The 25,426-nt window shown below is 38.8% G+C and overlaps 1 protein-coding gene across 11 annotated transcripts in view; it reads right to left on the reverse strand.

Annotated features, from left to right (window-relative positions):
* Positions 1–25,426, reverse strand: part of ZNF280D (zinc finger protein 280D) — a 305,303-nt gene that overhangs the window by 118,079 nt on the left and 161,798 nt on the right. For 7 of the 11 annotated variants that reach the window (XM_034993557.1, XM_034993556.1, XM_034993553.1 and 4 more), the window contains exon 1: positions 11,979–12,120. The exons of 1 other annotated variant lie outside the window; for it this stretch is intronic. The gene's annotated coding sequence lies outside the window, so the exon portion shown is untranslated. Of the gene's footprint in view, positions 1–4,794; positions 6,018–11,978; positions 12,121–25,426 lie in introns of those variants that run through there. 3 more of the 11 variants (XM_034993558.1, XM_034993552.1, XM_034993559.1) reach the window with 2 other exon arrangements.

A 25,426-nucleotide genomic window follows, 5' to 3' on the forward strand; every position in this document is an offset into this window, starting at 1 on the left:
AATTCTTCAGTCTTTGCGACTAATGGCATACCAAAATGGAGGTCTATAATTTTAGAATTCTAAACCCAAATGAATAGAGCTTTAAGGAGTCAAAGTGGGTTGTTAACTATGAGTAACAATTTAATATTTCCAACCCCGGTTCTGTGATCTCTCAAGAATTTCCAACGATCTCAAGGTGATACTAGAAAATTCATTTTAATGTTCATTATCTTAAAAACATACACAGTCTTCTGAGAACAGAGATTCATTTTAAAAATTCCACTTTTATATCACCTTAATATCCATCACCTATTGATTCTACCATGGAAATTAACTGTAACAGGGTTAGAAAAACAGAGAATGATGATGTGCACCTTGGCATATAAATCACACAAATACAAACCTTAAAGCATAAGCAATAAACCCTATATAACTGAAAAAGACCCACAACTGTTTCATAAAATTCAGATGTTTAAACATGAAATTTTATAAAGAAATTAGCTTATTAAATTTATTTACAAACATTAAGGAGATGAAACCAAATTTCAAATCAGTACTTCCCACTTTTATGCCTCTTATTTTTTAAAATGCTTTATTGTTAGAAAACTCAGTACCTATCTTTTTTTAGAATCAGTCCAGTTAATCGGTTACTGTTACAAACTACAGACTTATTCTTGAAGAGGGCACACTTCAACCACAAAATGTACAATTAGAAACAGATGATCACTTAGCAGCTAAATACTATAGGCAAAATACTGGGGGATCATAGAAACTTTAGAAGATACCTCATCAAATCTTAACCAATTTCTGAAAGATTCTAATTTTTATTTTAAACAGAATACTGTGTCACTCCAAGAATAGGAGAAAAGGTCCCCCTAAGAGGAGACTACAGATATACAGTATTATTTTTTAAATGAACCAAACATTTCAAATGTCATTTTAAAAAAAGATCGTACATGCAGGAATCTTAACAGTGAACAGGCAAAAGAAAGAAAGAGGGAACAGATTGGAACTCAGCCTTGATTGGAGTTAATAGGAAAAAGGACAGGACAGGAAAGGAAAGAAAGGAAGCATTCCATGAAGAAAGAACAGCATGTGCAAAAGATCTATGTCACAGGAAATATGAGAAACTGAAAGAAAAAAAAAAAAAAAAACTAGTGTGAGTGGAAAAGAAAAGCAAGGGGGTATATGGTAGGAGATAAGACAGAAGTCAAACAACACAGCACCCCAGAGATCATGTTAGGAATTTTTCCCTTAACCTAAGAGCAATGGAAAGCCAATGAGGGGATTTTCAACAAGACCTGATATGATCAGATTCGTGATACGGTGTCAAAAATAACAGAATTTGAGTCTAAAACCAAAGAGACAGTGGTTTTATTCTATTCTGTCTTAATTGATCCCCACTTGGCATACTGTGTATTGGCTATGATTCTTTCAATTATAAGTAACAGAAAACCCAACTCAAACTGGCTTAAGCAAAAGAGAATTCCTTGGCTCATTTACAGAACTAAATACAGGTACAATTTAAACAATGATATGTAAATCTAGTTTTTCTATCTCCATTCCTGGGTTTCACTTTCTCTATGTTGTTTCTACCCTCAGAAGAGGCTCCCCACTGTGAATGACTATACCAGCTCCAACTTAACACTTTCCAAGATTCAAGTCTAAGACACTAATAAGAGGACAAGCTCTGGTTGGAGTTGACTGGCTTGGCTTAAGTCATATGCCCTTCCCAAATCCAATCATTATTGCTAAGGACTTGTAATAGGTTTAGTCCTACATCACCTGCTCCCCCTGGTACCAGAGATAGAGACCCAACCAACCAGCCAACCAACCAACCAAAAACAAACAAAAAAACCAGTAAGATAAAGATTTTCCCAAAGGAAAATCAAGGTATCTGTTACCAAAGTAGGAGGGAAGATGCCATGTAGCAAAACAGATTTCTATTATAATGAATTAGATTTAGAGTTCTGTCTAGGTTAAAAGACTAAAGATATTTAACCTAGGAAACATGAGACTGTGGGGTAGAGGTGGTAGAAGTAAAAGCTATTTACAGATATTTTTAAGTTTGTCATGAGAAAGAAGAAAAGAGGATAACTTATTCTTTGTGGTTCAAGTGATAATAACAATAACAATATTAGTAATATTTACTTGTTTTGAGTAAACTAGAGAACTTCATTCCTCGTGTTGAGCTTCAACACAACTACTTAATTCATTATATACTATTCCATTATCCTAATTACAAATTATGCTATTTATAATAACAACTTTCATTACCATTAGCTAACATTAGTTAAATGCATACATTACTTGGTCTAATCCTCCAAAACTCTATGATGTAGACACTATTATCATCCTCACTTTACAGCTGCGGAAACTGATTTATAGAGGTTAAGTACCTTGCCCAAAGTAACAATTAAGAGTAGAGCAAGGATTCAAAAGCTTCTATGTAAAAGGAACCTTTCTTCATAAGGATATGGGGAACCTCTCTTTGCACCACGTCCTTTTCATCCATGTAAAACCCCTGCTGACCCTGATCCAGGCTGCAGTCCTTTTGCTCTAGTTATCACCACCCATTCTGTCAGTCAAAACTAAGCTGAGCACAGCAGTGCAGCTACTACATTTTCTACTGCACAGTATTCTGCTGAAGGTATCCATCTGAAGATCCCAATAACCCCCCTTGCCAAATCAAATTACCCTTTCTTCACTTATATTTTCCTTATCTTACATCTGTTTTATCCCAATTTCTTGAAACATCCTCCTCAAAAATTTTTTATATGACAATAGACTGGTTCTCTACCCACCTCCTCCTATTTAACTCTATACAGATTCTCCATATTCTCTTGCTCCTTAAATAGTGTAAAATCAGGTTTTTCATAGAGTTTACTCCTCAGCCCTACACAAACTGTTCCCTAAATGACATATCTAATAAATCCCACAGTCTTAGCTATCAGCTCTCAACAGCAGCCTATAAAATCATCAAATAATCTCCAACCCTGACTCCTCAACTAAGTTCCAGCCTGTCATCTCATAACAGCTGAAAACTGCTATCTGGACATTTAAACTCACCTCAAATTCAGTATTTCCAGAACTGAACATAACTTCTCCATAAAAATTAGTCCTACAGCATTATTCATAATAGCCAAGAAGTGAAAACAAGCCAAATGTTCATCAACTGATAAATGAATAAAAAGATATATCCATACAATGGAATATTATTTAGCAGTAAAAAAATGAAGTACTGATACATGCTAAATGGATGAACCTTAAGAACATTATGCTAAGTGAAAGAAGTCAGTCACATATTGTATAACTCTATTAACATCAAGTGTCCAGAATAGGCAAATCCATAGAGACAGAAAGTACATTGGTGGTTGCTAAGGCCTGTGGGGTGGGGAGAATGGGGAGTGACTTCTTAATGGGTAATGGGTTTCCTTTTGAGAAGCTGAAACTACTATTCTGAGAGTAGTGCTGATGCTTGTTTAACACGGTGAGTGTACTAAATACCACTGAATTGTACACTTTAAAATAATTTAAATGGTGAACTTAATGTTACATTAACCTTACCTCAGTTTATAAAAATTAGTTCTACCTTTGCACTTCTCTTTTACCACCAATGAAACTGTAATCATTCTGATCTTGAGTCCTTAAAAATTTTTTAACAATTTTTTTTTTAAGTAGGATCCAAGCCCAGTGCAGGGTTCAACATGAGGCTTGAACTCACAACCCCAAGATCAACATCTCAGCCAAGATTAAGAGTCAGATGCTTAACCAACTAAAGCCATCAAAGTGCCCCATCTTAAAATTTCTTTTCAGTGTTTCCCTCTTTTACTTATCATATTTAATCAATTCCCCAGTCCTATCGTCTTCCTTCAAAATATTTCCTACAACCCTTCATTTTCCATTCACTGTGTATTTGTTCATGCCCTTAAAACCTCACGCCCATAGTAAGATTTACTTTGTAAAATTCACTTTATACTCAGCCTCAGAGCATCCGGATCTGATTTCATTCATTTAACACAGAACCAACAAATTAATAATGTCCTAAAACTCTCCACCAATCCATGCAGAGCTGCGTTATCTTAGAAGCTTCCAGAATGCAGTGAGGTACAGAACAGGCCAAATGTTCTAGGAACTGACACTTCCACCAGTGGTGGGTGCTGCCAGGCTACTCCTATGCTATCTAACCCAAGAAAAGAACATGCAATCCTGAGATTACAAGGCTGAGGTTGGAATGAGGGAAGAACAAGGCATCATATCCTACAAAATTAATATACAGCATCTGGCACCCAGTAAGTATTACAATGAGTGAAATGAACTTTTTCAGACTCAGTTCCCTCATCTGTAAAGGACTGATGATGATAATACCACCCATCTCAAAGAAGCATTTTTCTGAGGATGAAATATGATCTATGAATATACTTTGTAATCTCTAAAATACTACAATAAAAGATTAGAAAGACATCTCTTGTGTTATAACTCCTCAAACATAAATACCAACAATGTAGTGTCAAAAAAGTAGGGCCAATTTTATTTACTTTTTTCTATTCAATAAAATTGAGAGGTCCATTATTATTTTTACCCATGGACCTTAATAAAGCCATTTTGTTGATTAGGGCCTTTCTATCAGTAGTCAGCAATCCTCGTATAAAGTCAGATAATCTTAAATGCTGACTGGGAAAAGCAAAATGAGTAAACAAAGCAGGAGATAACGGATTACCTACATCTAAAACACTCAGACCCCTCCCAAGCCCTTCATGTTTTGCTTCTCAAATTTGCCAAAGGTAACAATTATGCACAAAATAAGGAACACACAGGGGTAGAGCCTAGAAGCAAGGAGCAGATTATTTCGTAGACTAACGATCTTTGCTTTGGTTAACAGCCCTCATTCAAGCAGTTGTCATGCTGAAGAAATCCCAAACCTAGCAAAAAAAGAAAAAAAGTATGTGTTTGATTAACGTCTAATGATGAAATCTTAGAAGTCCACAAACCCCAACCTCAGAAATTTAAGATATATTCATTTACTTAAAAATGACTATAAACCCATTACATATTAATATAAATAGTTGTGTGAAAAATATTTTCCAAAACAAAAATTTAGAGGAGCGGCATTGTTTTACATTATTGCAAAATGCATTTATAGTTGTCTTAATAAAGACAGCTGTATTATCTTACCTGCTTCTACATTTAATCTGTTGCATTACATTGTTCTATTGAAATGAAGAAAACCCAGCCTCAGAAGTTAGGTAAGTAGTAAAGAGAGGATCTTACAGAACCCCTGAAAGCACCTCAAGTCCCCAAGACCACAGTCAGAGAACTGCTACACTACATAAATCAATTCAAAGCCTTTGTTTAAAAAGGCGAGCTAAATTACTATCCTGGCTATACTGGCTGGTCAAAAATTTTGTATATACCAATCCAAAGAGTAAAATAGTAACTTTAAACAGGGAGTATTCACGTGAATAGTACAACTCTAAGAAAAAGCATTTATCAAGCAGAGTGTAAAGCAAAACATGTACCATTCCAAAAACTCACACTGTGCTCATCATGATGTACTCAACCAAAAAAGCAGAAATGTTTGCAATAAAAAATATTTGAAATAAAAAATATTTTTTGTTTAATCCAGTTCACCAAAAAGCCTAAATATTACACCTTGATCCTACAGGGTTTCAGTTAATCATTTTTTACTGCAGATGAGCTCTGAAGGTAAAGTTGAGAAGGGAAGCAAAAATGGTAACAACAAAAATATTTTGGAACAGAAACCTCAAGGGATAACTTTTTAAGTACTACCTACATTCATTAGAGATGGAGTGGAAACAGCTGAAAAAACTATCATGTTACTAGATGGAGAGGCAGGGAGGCATAATATGTGTGTTGGAAAGGGGTGGAACTGTATCTAATGGTCCAAATTAACCATTAGCTTTCAATATACTATCAGAATCCATAGAAACAATTTTAGTTTTTTTCTTTCTTGAGTAGTTCTAGTTGTAAAGATTGACATTTTATGGCTTTTATTGTTTCCTAGATATCTTCAAACAATATCTTATTACTTTTAAATAGAATAAAACTCATTGTATTTTACAATACTATGTAAGCTTATAGATTCCTTTTATAAGTCTAAGATACATTATGTGATTTTAGTGATTTTGTTTTTCCTACCTCTTGAAATATTTTGCTAATTCCATCATCCTAGGTATTACTTCACCATTGCTAAATAAATATTCCCAACTATGCTTACCAAAAAAATCAAAATAATAAGAAAACATAAGAATGATTTAATTGCCTAGAAGGTTAATGCAATAATGAAATAAATCATCACTAGGCATTATCTTTCACTTTTCTTATCTTTCAATTTTCTTATTGTTTTGCACAAAATATTGCATCAACTTTCAAAAACGTATGATTGAAGACATCATCCTTGCAGTCTGCAAAAGAAAAAACTTTACCTCTACCCTTTTATGTTGCAGTACCTGGGAACCTGGGGATTAAACTAACAAAAAACAGATTAACAGGAGGAAAAGCACATAATTTTTATTAATATTTATATACACGGGAATTCACAAAAAAGAAGTCAGTCTCAAAGAAGTGGTCAGATTCAAGGTCTTATATACCATTTTAACAAAGGAAAGGGGATTAGGGCTTTGAGAGACAATAAATCATGGAGAAGTAACTAGAAAATACATGGGAGAACTAATGGAAGATAAGGGTTATTCTCATTAGGTCTGTTTATGCAAACTCATCTTGGTATTAACGCTCCATCTCGAGTAGTAAGAGTCACTCTCCCTTTCCTACTACAAGGGGGAAAGAACATCTTCACAAAGGGATATTTATGACTGGCTTTTAGGCAAATAACAGGAGGACAGAAAACAGTTTTTGTTTCTGTTAATTCTAAATTGCAGTCCATTCAAAATAATCCTTAGGTCAAAGTGGCATATGTTAGCACAGAATATCCTGATTTACTTCATCTGTCTTTAGTTTTCACTGAATATAGTTAAGAACTCAGAACTTTTATTTTCTGCCCATTATGGAACAGAAGAAAACTGGCAGAGGCCACATTTCACAATTTAGATGAACCTAAAAATGAATGCAAAGATAGACAGCAAGCACCTTAGACTCTAATGATGAAATTTGGGAAATCTCAGACTGAATCTTCAGAGGAGAGTAACTTGGTACAGTTCATAAGTGGACAAGTGTTGAATGCAGGAATATATGAAGGTGACTAGAAGGAAATAGATGATGTGGAAATTTTTCAAATTCATTGGATTGGTTATGTTAATTGGTATCTACAAATCTAGAACTGAAAATATCTTGCAATTATGAAGCAAAGAAGATGGCCAGCCTCCCTTCAACAAAATTAAGAACCCTCAAAAGTTTCAAAAAATTCTTTAAGTATTGCATTTAATGATGCACATGCAAAAAAGCCCGGAATGATAAGCTAGAACGTACCAGAAGTATTTTAAATCTCAAATCAGTATTTACAAAATGGATACATTCCAGGTTCACATGACAGCTGATAAGTAGTCACATTCAGAGTGGTGCCCATTTCACGTACATATACCCTCAAAACCTGGAAAATGTACATAAGAATCTGGGCAACATGGGACAGTGAAACATCCTAAGCTTGAAAGATGTAAATCTACACAGAGCATCAGAAAAGGAATAAGAGCAGAACCAAGATTAACACAAAAATTACAAGAATGGACAAAAGAATTTAAAATTTCTGTCAGAAATACAACTTGTGACAAAATTTTTTAAGTGTAGAACTGGCTTAGTATTACCCAGTAAGAAATTTTCTTGATTTGGCAATATCAGGAAGAATAGGATTGAACTTCTATGGATTTTCACAAATGGGAAGCAAGAAAAGTCAATTGCACATAATCTGGACTTCATACATATTTGATGATTCTTACTGTCCTAAGAAAAACTAGTTTTTCTTCTCAGCTCAATGCATTCTCAAGCATAAATGAATTTCAAAAACCCTTGCAGGGGTACCTGGGTGGCTCAGTTGGTTGAGCAACCAGCTCTTGATTTCGGCTCAGGTCATGAGATCAGGGTCCTGGGATCAAGCCCCGTTCTTAGCAGGGAATCTGCTTGAGGATTCTTTCTCTCCCTCTCCCCCCACTTGTGCACTCTCCCTCTAAAAATAAATAAATCTTAAAAAAAGAAAAACTTTGCATAAATTAACATGAAGAGGGCCATATTATAAAATGAGACTACAGGAGAGGTAGATACACTCATTAAGAGGGTCAGAACCTATACTTGCAAAGGAATGACTTGAAAATGATGAACTATGATTGATAATAGTGCAGATAACTCTTTCAGTGTATGGGGAAAGCTTCAGTTACCAAGAAGAATCTTCCTCATACAACTAGGAAAAGAACTTGCAGGAACTAGGAAGAGAATTTTGTCTAACCCTTCAACCACAACGTTTTTTTGCACAGATCCTCAAAGTGGGAAGACTAAAAGAAGATGTTCTTTGCGTGCATATAAAAACTAAAAAAGTGTGCATATTCACTGTAGGGGTGGTATGCAATTAGATGCATGATATGTATTTGTTTTTCATGTCTCAAGATATATACAAAGAGACTATGTTTAAATCCTAATTAAAAGCTCTAATGAGTTGTTTTATATTATCCCTTTATTCTTCTATAAATTATATAATGAAAATTATATAAAATAATTTAAAATGTAAAAAAAAAATGAAATAGTTCCTTTAAGTCTAGACAGTGAATAGCGGTAGCTATTTTTCCTGGTATAATGATAGTTAAAAGAGTCTTTAAAAGAAAATTGCTTTGTAGAAATGAATAGAAATTCCAAACACACGTTTGATACAAATTACCAAGTAAATCATTTTTTATATCTTTAAAATAACCTGACTGAAAAATCAGATTTTTTGAGTCCTTTGAAGCAGGAAAAGATAAACTATCCAGGACTATATATTTAATTAGTGAACATGTCATAAATAAATATATCTCACCTTTCAAAAGTTACTTTTGAAATGTAACAAAATGTTGTCAATAATCTCCAATTTCCCGTCACCTAAAACTATAGTTTACTTTCTATTTACCAAAATTGTTATTCCATTCAGATACATCCCCTGTTGAATTTGTACAGAAAAAAAAAAAAAAAATCTTGGTATGGTTCTAAATGTTCTCTTGAATAAATAAAGCAAGTGTGGGAGAAGAGTGTACAAAAATTATCTATTCCTTTCCTTTGCTTTCCTCTCCCCTACTAAAAAAGCCAATTCTGAATAGGAAAACACTGGACTAAAGAAGCAAGACTGGAATAGATAGCTTAACTGGTACGAATGGGTTGAAGTGGGGATGCTGAGATTTGTAGTTCTCCAACATTTAACTCCCTCAGAACTTTCCTATTAATCACAGCTGGTTACCACTACAAGGGCCCTAAGCAAACTTTCGAAGAAGGCAAAGTCTCTGACAACTACTTTCTAAGCCTCCTCTCCCCTAACCAGCCTAGGCTCTGATGCCAAAGGGTAGCAGCAACTCCAAGTTCCCTAAACTAAGTTGGTCCTGTCCTCCAAAACTGCTCCTTTCCTTCACATCCAAACACCCATTTCTAGGGGACTGCTCCCAATGATCTCATTATCAGATTACTGCAGGTAAATTCATACCAATACTAATGCCAAAATATCACTCCCTACGTTACTTGTTAATTGCAAAAGAAAAAGCTTAGCGTGCAAAGATAGTCTGTCACCATTTTATTGGTGAGATCAAATTTAGGATTACTAATAGGATAACAGATAACCCTCCTTTATGTTCCTTCTGATGTTGTATACCGTGAGGTACACTGCATGACTTAAGTATTCTTGCCAAAAATATTCAGCCTGATCTACACAAGCCTTCAGATCTAACTTCAAGTTTACAGAAAATACAGGGGATAGAAGGTACAATTTAAACCTAATGAAGAGGAAACTTAGTAAAATACAGAATGTGGGTTATTCTACAAGACTACTGGTAGCCTGGTCTCTACAAAAGGTCAATGTCATCCCAAAAGAGAGAGAGAGGGAACTACACTAAATTAGAAGAAACTAACAGAAGCAAATGTAATGCATGACTGGACACTGGTTCCAAAATAAGTGACTAAAAAGGACATTTTCGGGACAATGGGGAAAATGTGAATACAAACTACATACCTATATTAGACTGTAGAGATTCTTCTTAAGTATGATTACAGTATTGTAAAAGTATTGTACAGAAAATTGGTCTCTTATATGACATCCATATAGACACATTGATAGAATTGTCATATCTGCAATGTGCTCTGAAAATGTTCACCAAAATCATGTAAGATAGGCAGATAAAGGAAACGTGGCAAAATGGCAACACTTTAAAAACTAGGTGGTACATATGAAAGTCCAAATGGGCTATTCTTCAACTTTTCAATATGTTCGGGGGAAAAAAATAACATGAAAACTTCAGGAATAAAAAGTTGAAAAGCTAAAAGTAAACTCTTAAAAACAAAAATGTAAAAGGAGCAGTTGAATAGTATTTCTTAAATTTTGTAGGTGAGCCTCCTTGCTTCTCCTCAGTCACCTTATTCCCACACAAAAAAAATGAAATATAATGAATTGAGCACTGAATGAGGACTCAGAAGACCTAAGGTTCTAGAAATGGTTCTATCACTTCCTAGCCATGACCTCATTAAAGACGTCTCCCTGAGGCTCTCTTTCCTCATCTTTGAAACAGTTCCATAAACACAGACCAATGCAAAAGGGTCTTGAGGTACAAATCAAGCATATCAATGACAGATACAAATTCAAGATACAATTATAACGGTATTTGTACTGATGTTTTAAAACGTCAAGAGCACACAGCACTAACAATTCTCTAAGCAAACCAGTGCCTTCAATGGCACAGCAAGTTTCCACTTCTTAGCCTGAGTTGTCACTAATCCCCCAAGGCAGGACTTAGCACAAATGCTAAGAGGTGGCTTTTGCACTTTAAAAACTCTCTCCTAGGTTTCAATTTTATGTCTAATGGCACTAAAAGACGTCAAATTCTTCAGACCCAGTCCAAATCTGAAAACGATAAAGTTCACGTTCACAGAATTTTAAAAAAGCAAATCTCTGCAAACAAAGAGAACCCCTGGGACCAAGGTCTTCCCGTGCTTGCAGAAGCGGGTTCACTTTGACGTTTCTCCTCTCTAGCAGATTTCTCCTTAAAAGCCTTCAAACTTGAGCTAAGTTGGGAGGAACTCCCTCCATCTCTAGAGCTGGATAAAACCTCAGGATGAGCTCATTCTTTCCGTCTCAGTAAGTAAAACCTGAAAGCTCGGTCAGTAAATTAATTGTGCGTCCAACTCCACGTTTCTCCTCAGGGCCCTTCTGTAGACAATAACGGGACTTGTAGGGCAGAGCAGGGAAGTCCCTTTGACAAGAATGAGGGTGTGAGCGCGGGATGACTCGTCACCTGGGCGGGGGGGCGGGGGAGACAAGGGCCCTCGGGCCCGGGATGCCCGGAAGTTCGGAACCCCCTTCGGTCTCGGGCTACCCTGAAGACACTCCGGGGAGCGTTGTTGTTTGGAAGCATGGGTCCCCGCCAAACATCGGCACAAAATGTACGGCGGACCAAGGGAGTAGCAGAGAGAAAAGCCAAACCCAGGCTGGGGCAAACAGGCGCAAGGCCCTGCGAGGCGAGCTGGAGGAGGCGGAGGAGGCGGGGGAGGCGGAGGAGGCGGAGGAGGCGGAGGAGGCGGAGGAGACGGAAGAAGAGGCGGCGGAGGCCTGCGCGGCTCCGGCCTGCCGCACCGAGCCGTCTGCCGCGTCGCGCTGGGATCCCTCCCCCGCCGGGGCCGGCGCAAGATGGCGGTCCGGCCGCCGCCGCGCAGCCGGTCCCCTCCCCCGCGCCCTGGGCGCTCTCGGCAAACCGCGCCGGCCTCGACACCCCCGGCCCAGCGCCCCCGGAGTGAGGCGGCGCAGGCCGCGCGGGAGGGCCTCTGCCTGCTGCAGCGCGGGGCGGGCGGGGGCGGGGGGCGCTTACCGTGAGCGGAGCGGATCGGCCTGACTGGGGCCCTGAGGAGGAGGAGAAAGAGGAGGAGGAAAAGGAGGAGCACGAAAAACTACACAGCGGCGACGGCGGCGGCTCCCATTGCGGAGCAGCAGCTGAGCCGTGGGAAGGGGGGGGTTCTCGTGGAGCCGGCGCGCTGCCTCATGGGTAGGCTCCGGGTCAGCCTCCGCGCGTCCGGGCTCCCTTTCTTCTCGCCGACGCGGGAGGCGGGCGCGGGCATGTGCGTCGCGTCACCGGCCTTCGAAGGCCGCGGCGCCCCGCCACGCGCAGGCTGCTGGCGAGGGCCAGGGCCCGGGCCTGGCGAGGCTGTGGCTGGCCACCTGCTTGCGGGCCCGCCCGGGGCGGCGAGCCCGAAGTCGGGGCTGCACCTCAGCCGAAGGCGTGGGAACGTGAGTTCCGGGTCCTCCCTGTGTGTAACAGCCAGTGCTCCGCAGGCTTGGAAAGTAAGAAGGTCCAGGAAGAGAGGCGCCGTTACAAAGAAATGCTGTGCCTGTGAGGGGCGAAGACATAAGCCAGAGGAGAAGCAGAGTCGGTTTCTTTTAATAATTGGCCAATTTTCCCATATTTGTTTCAAACATACGATGTCGCTTGTGTCTCCTTTAATTCCTAACTCTGCCGTATGGATCCCTGTAATAACCTTTTAAAAAAATGTTAAATGCATTTACGAGAACACTTAGCAAGATACTGCTTGTGTAAATAACTTGCTACACCTTATATTCTGATCTGTAAGGGAAGTTTCCTCTCCCAGTTGTCCTCACAACATCAGTCAGTCTTGCTTCCTTAGATCCTTAACACACACACCAATCATTGCACAAACCCATCACTGAATTGAACTAATTCTTCCTATTTGAATTAGTTCCTTCTTTCTCATCCAGACAGCCCCCAGCTTTTCTATGGTGTTTAGCATTACAGTCACTTCCTTATTGGTTTACCGCCCCCAGATCGATCTTACCAAAAGACCACTTAAATTATCCCTAGACCTGGAATGGCTGTAGGTGACCATGACCTACTCCCTCCCAACGTGCCAGAGATAGTCTATCCAGGTTTCTCTTTCTTGCTGGCCCTGCAAGTAAGCTTTACAGGAAAAGAGAATAATCAAAATAACAAACTGGAAATCTAGAAGTTCAAAAATCTTGCCGTATTCTTAAGTCATTATAGTTCAAATATAGTTCTAATGGTTTGCAAAGCATGTTATGGTAAGGAAAATGAACTGAAGATTTCACTCTGTGTTCTATAGTTTGGTCCCAGGTGTAGAGACAGAAACTTCATGTTGTTAGACCCTAGAGCTAATTTAAATCGAGGGGATGATTCATGCCAACCAAACTTACTAGAGACTGATGTACAAACCAAAATTCAAATTTATTCCTTTTTTTTTTCTTTCTTTCATGAAAAGCATATCTGCCCCGAAGACCAGAAAACTCGGGTTGACACATTTTCACTCAAAGGAAACACTTACATGAGAAGCCAAATTATAAAAGATTTCCAATGAGTATGAAATCAACACACATGAAGTAATTTAGATGACTTTTTTGATGACTCCATCCTTAAAACTCCTCCCATGGCTTATAGAATATAACTTTCTTGGCTCTCTTGACTTCCTATCCACACTTTCCTATTTTAAGAGTTTCTCTTCCTCTGACTTGTCAATTTTCTGCCCCTTAACATTCTGTACTTACTCTTTAAGTATCCTCACAGTACTTATTCTCCTTAAGTGAGGTCATGCTCCACACCCTTCCCTGACTGTAATGGATATAGGTGATTGCCCAGCTTCCATTTCACAGCTTCATTGTGTTCACCTATGTAATTTGGGTAGAATAACCACTACCCACCCCCAATTCCAAGAGTCCAGCCAGTCTAAAACTATTAGAATTACCCTTGCCTCCCTTTGAACCAGTTTTTGTTTCAGAAACCAATCAGAGTGAAGCCCAGGATTTTTGTTTGACTGTGGGAAAAAGAGAAGTTCTTTCTCTGGATAATATAGCATTGGCATTAGAATGTGAATACTGGAAGAGCTACAACTTTTTTTTTTTTACTAAGGAAAGCAACTGATAATAAAACTAACAGGTGGAGGAGGAAGGGCTGGGTCAATCAATCATAGGGAAAGGAAGACAATCTCTGAGAGCATCATAAGCCTCCAGTTGAAACCCATTCTAAACCCTGTGCTACCTCTAGACGTCTCTGTTATATGAGTGAATAAATTCCCTTTTCTGTTTAAGCTGAAGGGGTCCAGAATAAGCCTCTGTGACATAAAAATTATTTTTAGGCTGAAGGCATCTGAGTTTCTGAAATCTCTGATCTACCTAAAAGCAGAGCCTCCCAAAAGAACTCAATTATCATAAATCTCCTCCCAGGGAGCAACCAGGGAAGATTGGCTCTTATCACCAGAGACAATGAGAATTGTCACCACACCTAGAGTCATTGTCACCAAACTATCATCTCTCCCATCTATTCTCCTAAGGGCCCATTTATCTTTCCTAAATGTCATTGTTTTCCAATAAGTGCACTCTTTCCCCCACCCCCACCCCCCTTCCAAGAAGTCATTTGTTTTCATATAAGTGCCCTCTCCCCTCCCCTTCACCTATTAAAATGGTATATAAGCCCCAAATTCTAACCACTCCTTTGAGTCACATTTCTTGGTAAACTCCTTTACCTTGTATGTGATTAAAATCTGTCTTTTCTCTTGCTAACCTGTCCTTTTGTCAGTTTAATTCACAAGCCCCCAAAAAGTAAATCTAAGAGGGTAGAGAAAAGTTCTCCTCCCTGACAAAGCCAATTTGAGTTGGGTTTTCTGTTTATTTACAAGTGAAAGCATCCTAACTGTGGTGGAGACGATGATACTCACCATGGTACTTTCCTCTTGCATACCCAGGAAACCCACATTTCCTAGTTCCTTTACTTCTGTATCAGGCCATGGGACTGTATTTGGCCAGTGCAAGGTAGGTGGTGATTTCCCAATCTAAGCCTGACCCTTAAAACCTCCAGTGATTTATAGTTCCTTTTTGTTTTTCACATTTCAGTCAGTCGGATATGGAAAATTCTGAGGAGCCAGCGGATGGCAGTAACATCAGATGGAAGGACCACAGGTCTTAATAATTGCACAAGAGCACATCTAATACACTGATCCTCATTGTACTGATTAGAGCAAAACATAAACCTTTACTGAGTTATGACTGAGATTTGAGGGTTGTTTGTCACTAAATCATTAACCCTGATTAATAATAGAAATAGTGGCCTACTGTAACAAAAAATCCAAAATATGTGGCATTAGTTTAGTATAGCAGGTGAGAATTAAGGAACCGTGTAGTAGGCTGGATAACCAAAGATCCATATTAGGCAGTGGCTAAACTATTGTCTACAATACCTTAGAAGGCAGATCAGTACAAGTACATATTTGCTAGCTTTAAGGGAAGAGTTCTGAAAATATTAATAGTAGATGTTGGTGAATTTTTTTATATGATTTGTGAAATACTACCAGAAAGAGATTAGCATGGAACAGAATTAACCAGTTTACAAAAAAAAATGAAAGAAAATAGAGAGAATCCAGCATTTGGGCCGCCTTGCAGAGTTTGAAAACACAATACTTCTAGATTCCAAAGAGAAAGAGCTATATTTTAAAAGGCTTTGAGCAAGGAAGAGCCTCAGTAGGATTTGAACAGAATGACTCAGCCTTTAGGAAAAGATCAGATTATACATGTTGTTTCAGATAGTATCTATTGTTTCAGATAGCCTCAAAGAAGCAGCTACTACTTTTTCCCCCGGTTTATTGATGTATAACTGACAAAATTGTATATAAAGTATACATGATTTGATATACATATCCATTGTGAAATGATTACCACAAAGGTTAGTTACCACATCCATCCCCTCAAATAGTTACAGTCACTTTGTATGTGTGTGGGAGACAGCTTAAAATCTACTCTCTTAGCAAATTTCAAGTATACAATACAGTATTAGGCTATACATTAGATCCCCAGAACATATCACTGAAGAGGCAGCTATTAAATTGAGAGAGAGAATTGATTAAGAAAGTAGAGAAATAAGGCAGCTTTTAGAACCCTGTCACCCCGGGGGTGAATATTGTTGGTGCTTCAACCATTGCTTTTTGGATATCTATCCACCTTTTTGGGTGCTCCCCTTTGCCACAAGCTCCACTGTGCCTTTACTTCCAATAGCCAGGATCTGCAGCTCTTTTACAGGAGACTACCCTTAGGCTATTAGAGCCACTTTGCCTGCCTTCCCAGAGACTGAAAGTACCTGGGAACTTATATGCCCATAAGACCAGCTCTTAACCAAGGACTGATAAATGCAGGAGTGTGGATGCCCTAACTTCCTTGTCCTGGGTGAGAACAACTTTGAGGCATGACTTACACTCCAGAATTCCCCTGTAGGATCAGGCTGAAGTGACCTTCTGTAGTCTTTTGTCTAACGTACCCCTGCTGATGTGCATGTTAAGCTATTCTGCCAGCTCCAAAGCCACCCTTCTTACCTCATCTTTCGGGATGCTGGGAGCCGGTATTCTACAGAGCCATTCTGGGCTTTGCCAGCTGTTCCTGGTTACATTTCGCCAACAGAGGGCCCTAGAGGGAGTCTGCAAGGCTGAAGGAGGAAGAAGGGCCTTGCTTTATGTTTCTGTCTTCATGAATCCAACAACCGTGACAACTCGTTCCTGCAGCAAAGGCTGAATCTACTTAACAGTTTTCCCAACACTTGCAGAACTAGTCTCATTGTACCCCCACAGAGATATCAACACCAGCTACCATCACCCCCTCCTCAGTAGTCTGGGTCCCAGCTCTATGGTACCTCTGCTCCAAGCACAGAGACTCCAGCACCAGGTGAGCAGTGCCCCTTTCTCAGAGGTCTGAGTTTCAGCTCCATGAGGTCATTCCCCCAAGCTTCTAAGTGTCTGTTATGGACTGCATATATGTGCCCCCTCAACCCCCCCTGACCCCTGCCCAATTCATGTGTTGAAGCCCTTACCCCCATTGTGCTGGTATCTGGAGACAGGGCCTTTCAGAAGTAACCTTGAGATCTCTCTCTCTCATTCATTCTCTCATTCTCGTTCTTTCTTCTTCTCTTTCTCTCTTTCTCTCTCCCTCTCCCTCCCCTTCTGTCCCTGCTCCCACCCCCCACTCCTCCCTCAGGATACAGCAAGAAGGCTCATGTCTACAAGCCAGGAAGCAGGTTCTCCCCAGGCACTGAATCTGCCACAACTTGATCTTGGACTTCCCAGCCTCCGGACTGTGGGAAAGAAATGTTTGTTGTTTAAGCCACTCAGTCTATGGTGTTTTTGTTATAGCAGCTCTAACTAAGACACTGTTAGTCATTCAAACCTCTTTGTTCCCTCAGCCCTAGAGGTGGTAGCTGCTTCCTGCAGTCTCCACCTCCATAATATTTAGTGTTATCTTTTTGCCGTTAATAATTCTTTATTTTCAATTCTCTTTGTTAAAATAATTAGTATGCTCCCGTCTCCTAACTGGATCCCGAGTGATACACTTGGCTTCCTCTTCTTCCTTGTCTGGCTTTCCCCACTCTCATACAATTTTCTTAATAAGTCATTGTTCACAAATCCTCTTCTTAGGATCTGCTTCTGGGGAATTCAATCTAAAACAGTCGCAGAAAGAACTCTGGGTTCTTAATGGCATATTGAACTGACTGGAAACAAATGGATCAGAAGCCTACTACATTTTTGAGGAAGCTGTATTGTCAAAGTAACCATGCACCTAATCTAAAATCATTTTTAATTGTTAAAGTTGTAAAACCATCTTTGGTTGACCCCAGCCTCTCCAAGTATGAAATCTCTATAGTCTCCAGGAGAGTAAAGTCTCATTCAGATATGGCCATGGAAGATTATAAACAAGGAAAACTTTCCCAAGGGTAGAGCCAGAGGAAATGGAGAAAGAGAGTAACCTGGTTAACTTGATGTGTTGACTTGACTGGGCTAAGGGATGTCCAGACAGCTGGTGAAACATTATTTCTGTCTATGAGAGTGTTTCCAAAAGAGAGAAGCATTTGAATCAGTAGACTCAGTAAAGAAGATTGCCTTCACCAATGTGCGTGGGCATCATACAACCTGTTGAGGGCCTAAATGGAACAAAAAAGACAGAGGGAGAGTGAATTTACTCTCTCTGCTTGAGCTAGGATGTCCACCTTCTCCTACCCTCGGATATCAGCACTCTTGGCTCTTGGGCCTTTGGACTCAGATCAGGACTTACACCATCAGCTCCCCTCATTCTCAGCCTTCAGATTTGTACCAAATACATCACTGGCTTTTTGGTTCTCCAGCTAGGTATAGATACAGATACAGATATATAGAAATGAAGAGGGGCGCCTGGGTGGCTCAGTTGGTTAAGTGTCTGCCTTCGGCTCAGGTCTAGATCCCAGGGTCCTGGGATTGAGCCCCGCATTGTACTCCCCACTCAGCAGGGAGTCTGCTTCTCCCTCTCCGTCTGCCACTCCCCCTGCTTGTGTGTGCTCTCTCTCTCTCTGCCAAATAAATAAATAATTTTTTTAAAAAATGAAGATACATATCTATATCTATTTACCACCTATTGGTAGTTTCTGTGGAAAACCCTAATGTAGAAAGTATCTCACCAAAAGAAGAATTAGAGGTTTAACACCTAACCAAGGAAACTTCTTCACCCCTGGTATAAAGGGCCTTCAAAATGTCTTGTAAGCAGGATTTCAGAATTGCTCTGAAGCTGTAACTGCCATGTCTGACATTCTGCTCCTTTCCTACCAAGAGTGTCTTTTGCAGCTATCCTCTTTCACTTCTACCATCCTATATTGGGTGTAAGTCTGGTGGGAGGAGTGGATTGTTTGTCTTTTTAGTTCATAGGTCACCAGACCAAGAAAAGTCACATCCAGATCTGATGAAGAAATCTGTGCCCCATCTGGGACTTTAAGCTAGATGCAATGACTTGATGGGACTTTGGGTTATCTCCCTTGGAAAGAGGTTAGTGTGAGGGAGGAAAAGATAAATGGATATTTGGGACTAGAAGGGTGGATTAAAGACGGAGATAGGGCGCCTGGGTGGCTCAGTCAGTTAAGCAGCTGCCTTCGGCTCAGGTCATGATCCCAGGGTCCTGGGATCGAGCCCCGCATCGGGCTCCCTGCTCAGTGGGAAACCTGCTTCTCCCTCTCCCACTCCCCCTGCTTGTGTTCCCTCTCTCGCTGTCTTTCTCTCTGTCAAATAAATCAGTAAAAAATCTTAAAAAAAAAAAATGGAGATAATCACTTACTTTCCTCCTCTGAACATTTCCCATCCCTTTTACATTCAATTAGCAGCATGTAACTCATTCAGGCCAGTGGAATGTCACCGGAAGCGGTTTACGCCAATGCTACCGAAGTATGGTTCAGAGACCAGTATTGTTCCATGATTTATTTGTTTCTCATCCATAACAAGGTAAGTACAGCAAATGAAAATGTTTAGAAACTTTTATAGAAATTAGACATTCTCACAGCATCTTTATTGTCTTTTACAAAAGTAATAGTCTGCAACAGATTGGAAAGTTTTTAAAAAGTGGTCCTTTGCTACAGATAGTTTGAGAAGATGTGTGCTAACAACACTTCTAGCCCAGCCTCTAACACCTCTTTACATTCTTCCCAGACCTTTTTGTTCTTCAGTTGGTCATGTGCAGAGATCTACCAGAGTCCTTGAAGCCCTAGGAAACAGTGGAGGTACTAGGTAGAAGTAACCTGGGGTTTCTGAATGACTAATGGAACAGAAACCCCCCCCCCAACAAACACATGAATATTCACTAGACTATAAGGTGAAAAATAAACTTTAATATGTTAAGTCTCTGGGATTTGGGGATTATTTTTTTGAGTACCTAGTATTAGTTATCCAAATACAGTTACTGAATTTTCCTATGACATTGACTTTTATCTCTATTTTCATGATTCCTGAATTTATATCTTCAAAGCACACCCCTCTCCAAAGCCTCAGAGCCATATACCTCATCATATACTTGACAATCCCATTTGGACATCCCACAGGACCTAAGAACTCAACATTTCTAACACTTAATCTACTATGCTCCCTTCTTTTTCTCTATTTTGTTTTGTTCAGCCATATCGGCATCCCTCCAACTGTCCAACCCTGAATCCTGGGAGTAACCCTCAGAAGGAGAACCTTCTCTAGTGTCCATCATAACCCATCAACCCTATACCAACTTCTGAAGGTTCTACCTTCTTCACATCTTTCCAATTCTTACCCTACTCTTGATTTCTAGTTCCTCTATCTCACTTGAGTGACAATATCTTCTATTGTACACTCCTGCAATTAATTCCTTCCAACATCATGAAACACCTTTCTAAAAAGCAAATCTAAGTATGTAACATCCATGCTTTAGAAATATATCCATTTTTGCATTGGCCTTAAGACATAACTCATGCTCCTTAACATGGTGTGCTAGATACTATGGATAAACTACTTCAATCTTCATTCCACTCTCCTTCTAATTGGAGCTGATAGGAAGCTAAACAAAATAAAAGACCAAAAAACAACTATATTCTCCATACAGCCTCTGATTTCTACTCGTCTAGCCCTTTTGCTAATATGGCAGTTCCCTGGATTTAATACCTTTCTATCTGAAATACCTAAAGTAGTTTCTATTTCTTGCACCACCACCTGACCAACTGACATGACATGCAAGGCTTTCCATGATCAAGCCCTGATTTCTCTCACCAACCTAATCTCATGATGCTCTTTCCTGCTGCCACTTCATATATATCCATCCGCATACATTATAGTGGAGCCATTGTAGATGAGCTGAACTACCTCCTGGTCCTCAAATGTACCATGTTTTCCTTGTTCATGTTATTCCTCTTCAATTTTCTAACTCCTATTGATTCTTTAAGATTCAACTTGAACCTTACCTACTTGGGAAGCCTTCCCTGATATCTCTGCCCTCATCTGCCAGCTTGTAATAAAAGATTTCTCATTCTTTCCTTTGCCACCTAGCATGTGAGCCCCTACCTATGTCTGAGGTAGTCCCCATTCTTATGGGACAGAGGCTTCCATCTCTATGGAAATCGAAGATGCCAGCTCCTTGCTTTCCCACTTCACCTGTAGTTAGGGAATGTGCACATGATCTAGGATCTGTCAGTCAGACATGACTACCCAAGATTATGAATCAGAAGCTAATGGCATGGTTTTCTTGAGAACTCTGACGATGTGTAGCAGGAGAGAAGGCACCTAAAACCAGTTTCTAGAGGCCGTAGCGCCAGTAGTTCTAGCAACAGAGGTGTGGGCAGCTTGAGCTGCAGTGTCTGCGCTACTGGCAATAACAATAATGTCTTCTCCAGCCTAGTTCTGTGGGATTTCAAAAGTTGTTCTTGGCTGCATGCACTCTGAGACTGATTTTTAAGGCTTCTAAGAGGCTATATACTAATGAGTAGCTCCTTAATAGATTCCTTTTATGCCTAAATAAGCCAGAGTCTGTCTGTATGACTTAAAACCAAGAATTTTGATTTATATAATATCCTCCCTGCTCTCTCCTATTGCACATCATATGTAAGTTGAATTATTGCTCAGCAAATATTTCCTCCTGTATACTCCGGATATACTTTCCTGCTCTATTGGTGTTGGGCTTGATCATATGTTTTGCTTTGGCCAATGAGATGTCAGCATTTATAATTCGAAGAGGGGCTTAAAATACGCTCCTGTGCTTGAGCTTTCCCTCCTGTGCTCCAGTGATGAGAAGAGCATGTCCCAGGTGGCTGGTGATTATTCAGCCTGGGCTGCATAGTGAGACACATGGACAGACCACATACCTCAGTAGCCAATGATGCAAAAATAAGGGACACAGAGAGCCTCCCTGAACCCTATCAGCATTGTTGAGCTCAGAACCTGGAGCCTGGAGTCTTAGCTAGCCATCCCACAGACTATAAGCAAGAGAATAAGTTTACTATTTTAAGTCACTGCATTCTTCTTTTCTTTTTGATTTCTTTTTTTTTTTAAATTGAGGTATAACTGACATAACATTATATTAGTTTCTGGTATACAACATAATGATTCAATACTTGTGTATATTGCAAAGTGATCACAATAACTGTAGTTAATATCTGTTATCATACATAGTCACAAAATATTTTTTCTTGTGATGAGAACTTTTAAAATTTACTCTCTTAGCAACTAATGATGTAGTATTGTTAATTATAGTCACCATGCTATACATTATAACCCCATGACTTATTTATTTTATAACTGAAAGTTTGTACATTTTGACTCCCTTCACCCATTTAGCTCAACCCCCAATCTCTGCCTCTGGCCACCACCAATCTGTTCTCTGTATCTATGAATTTGATTCTTTGCCTGTTTGTTTAGATTTCACATATCAGTGAGATCGTGCAGTATTTATCTTTCTCCGTGTGACTTACTTCACTCAGCATATTGACCTCACCATCCATGTTGTCACAAATGACAAGATTTCATTCTTTTTTATGATTGAATTACATTCATTACATACATTTTTACATATATTACATCTATTTTTTTATTTTTTTTAGGTATCTCCATACTATTTTCCATGATGGCTGCACCAATTTGCATTCCTACTAACAGTGCACAAAGGTTCCCTTTTCTCTACATTTTCACCAACACTTGTTTTTTCTTATAATAGCCATTCTAAAAGATGTGATGTGGTATCTCATTGTGGTTTTGGTTTGCATTTTCCTGATGATTAGTGATGTTGAACATGTTTTCATATACACATTGGCCATCTGTATGTCTTCTGTGGAAAAATGTCTATTCAGATCCTCTAACCATTTTTTAATCAGATTGGTTTTTTGCTATTGAATTGTATGAGTTCTTTATATATTTTGGATATTAACCCTTTATCAGATTATGATTTGCAAATATTTTCTCCTATTCTAAGTGACTACATTCTTATGTAACACTGCATTTATAGCTAATACAGTATGTAATTAGTATTAATAGCTATAGTAGAAGTCTGCCTGTGTTGTAATTATTGTCTATTTCTCTCTACTAAACTGTAAGCTTGTTGAGAGTGGAGACTGTGTCTTATTAGTCTTTACATTTTCGGTGATTATCACAAAACCTATACCAAGCCTCAGTGAATGTTTGATGAATTAATAGACAGGTAAATGAATGAATGACAAACACTCTAAAAAACTGCATTTTTTTTTTTTGTCCATTGTACCATTATAGGGAACTTACAGAACATTTCTTTATTAAATGATTTCTTCTTCAGTCAAAATTGGTAAAATTTAGGGATGCCTGGGTGGCTCAGTCGGTTAAGCATCTGCCTTTGGCTCAGGTCATGATCCTGGGGTCCTGAGATCGAGCCCCACATCAGGCTCCTTGCTCAGCGGGGAGCCTGCTTCTCCCTCTGCCTGCTGCTCCCCCACTGCTTGTACGCTCGCTCTCTCTCTCTCTCTCTCTGACAAATGGATAAATAAAATCTTTTTAAAAAATTGGTAAAATTTATTAGATTAAGCTGGATTGAATTATTGCATGGTAATACAACCATACTTTCCTGAGACTACTCCTTTTTTATTTTACTTGGAATTTTGGGTCCTCCTCAATGAGGTAAAAACACAGGTTCAGCTCATAATAAATATGTTCAATGAATTTCATTTCAGTTTTCTTTCCATAACTCATTAGTTACTGATTTACACACAAACTTCTACTACTTCTGTAGATAGTTTGTTACTTCCATTATGTATAGATTCTACTAGTTTCATTTTTAAATATTAAACAAATCCTTGTTTTCAAATTTGGACATATTTAGTAGTGTCTCACTGTTTCATGCACCAAATACCTAACTGATAGCTGAGACTTTGTGAAATGAATTTGGCATTTGTTGTATTAATAGTTTCCCGAGTCTGTAAAATTTTCATGTAATCATTTTAACTAGGGAACATTTTGGTTCAGACTAAAATAGAAACTCGTGCATGTTTTTTATTTTGACAAAATATAGAAAATTATTTTTCTCAACCCATTCCTAAATTTCATAAAATTACATCTTCAATTGGAGTAAAAATCTAGGATGTGATGAGGCTTAGAGATCAAGTGAGTTTAAGGAATGAGGTGCAAACAACAAAAGTGAATTTATATTTTGTCATGCTCTTGACCATTTTGATGAATCTGTAACAATTGCATCAAAGTGGCCATGTCAAGAAACAGAATTCAGAACTATGTATATGTCCTGTCTCCATTTCTGAGTTTAAGCTCTAAAGCAGTGCTAGGGTACTAGGTCATAAATAGGCAGATATATTTCTTTAATTATTATAAGCGATAATATTTGTAAGGGATAAACAGGTGGAACTATGTAATATAATCTCTAAATATGTTGACTGAGGGGGCACCTGGTGGCTCAGTCGTAAGCGTCTGCCTTTGGCTCAGGTCATGATCCCAGGGTCCTGGGATCGAGCCCCGCCTGCATCGGGCTCCCTGCTTGGCAGGAAGCCTGCTTCTCTCTCTCCCACTCCCCCTGCTTGTGTTCCCTCTCTCGCTGTGTCTCTCTCTCTGTCAAATAAATAAATAAAATCTTTTAAAAAAATTAAAAATTAAATAAATATGTTGACTGAGTACACATGAACAGCATTTAGTCATGAAATAAAAATAAAACACATTTCATCCAAAACATTTAATGATATACATAATCATAGTTCTGCATCATAATGAAACATAGTTAACAATGAATTCACAAAAGTAATAATCAGTGATTTTTTGCCAGATTATTGGGATATAATTGACACATAACATTGTATAAATTTAAGATGTAGACCATAACGATTTGATATATGTATATATTGCAAAATGATTACCACAATAAGTTTAGTTAACATCCGTTAGCTCGTATAGTTACATTTTTTTTCTTGTGATGAGAACTTTTAAGATCTACGCTCTTAGTAGCTTTCAAATATGCACTACAGTATTGTTAATTATAGTCACCTTACATTACTGTATTTTATATCCCCAAAACTTATCTTATAACTGGAAGTCTGTACCTTTTGAATACCTTCACCCATTTCCTGCACTCCCCAGCCTCTGTCTCTGGCAACCACCAATCTGTTTCCTCATTTTATGAGTTTTTTTGATTACACATGTAAGTAAGACCATGCAGTGTTTGTCTTTCTCTGTTTGACTTATTTCACTTAGCATACTGACCTCAAGTTTCATCCATGTTGTAGCAAATGGCAGGATTTCTTTCTCTTTTTTTTTTGGTTGAGTAATATTTCCTTGTATATATAAGGAATATGTATAATATTGTATATATGTATAATAAATTTTCTTTATTCATTTATCTAACAATGGACACTTACTTAGGTTGTTTCCATGTCTTAGCTATTGCAAATAATGCTACAATAAACATGGGGTGTAGATATCTCTTCAAGACAGTGACATCCTTTCATTCAGATATATACCCAGAAGTGGAATTGCTGGATCATATGGT

Source organism: Mirounga leonina, unplaced genomic scaffold (assembly GCF_011800145.1).
Source record: "Mirounga leonina isolate KUSES-001 unplaced genomic scaffold, KU_Mleo_1.0 Mir_91, whole genome shotgun sequence".
Classification (NCBI taxonomy): Eukaryota; Metazoa; Chordata; class Mammalia; order Carnivora; family Phocidae; genus Mirounga; species Mirounga leonina.